The sequence below is a fragment of the Arachis ipaensis genome, chromosome B10 (genome assembly GCF_000816755.2).
Source record: "Arachis ipaensis cultivar K30076 chromosome B10, Araip1.1, whole genome shotgun sequence".
Classification (NCBI taxonomy): Eukaryota; Viridiplantae; Streptophyta; class Magnoliopsida; order Fabales; family Fabaceae; genus Arachis; species Arachis ipaensis.
Genome location: NC_029794.2, coordinates 119,863,739 through 119,864,546, shown reverse-complemented (window position 1 = coordinate 119,864,546; position 808 = coordinate 119,863,739).

The following is an 808-nucleotide window of genomic DNA, read 5'->3' as shown; positions in this document are numbered from 1 at the left end:
GTATTCATTCAGAAAAGCAAAAAGTATTGCCACCACATCAAAATAATTAAACTATTTTAAAATTTGAAATTCATGTACTTCTTTTTCTTTTTCAGAAAACATTTTTCATTTAAGGAAGGTGAAGGATTCATAGGACATTCATAGCTTTAAGGCATAGACACTAAGATACTAATGATCATGTAATAAAGACACAAATATAGGCAAACATAAAGCATAATTTTTGAAAAATAGAAAATAAAGAACAAGGAAATTAAAGAACGGGTCCACCTTAGTGATGGCGGCTTGTTCTTCTTCTTGAAGATCCAATGGAACGCTTGAGCTCCTCTATGTCTCTTCCATGTCTTTGTTGCTCTTTCCTCATGGCTATTTAATCCTCTCTAATTTCATGGAGAATAATGGAGTACCCCTGGTGCTCCATTCTTAGTTGTTCCATGTTGGAACTCAGTTTAAGATTCTGACTTGTTGAATGGGATTGGTGAGAACTTTCCAACCTCTTTTTCGAATCTCATGTCGGATCTCCGGATACTCATTCCTTTTGAGCATGAAAGGGACCTCAGGGATCACCTTCTTCTTGGCCACAACTTCATAGAAGTGGTCTTGATGGACCTTTGAGATGAATCTCTCCATTTTCCATGACTCAGAGGTGGAAGCTTTTGCCTTCCCTTTCCTCTTTCTAGAGGTTTCTCTGGCCTTAGGTGCCATAAATGGTTTGAGATGAATCTTTCCATGACTCAGAGGTGGAAGCTTTTGCCTTCCCTTTCCTCTTTCTAGAGGTTTCTCTGGCCTTAGGTGCCATAAATGATAAATG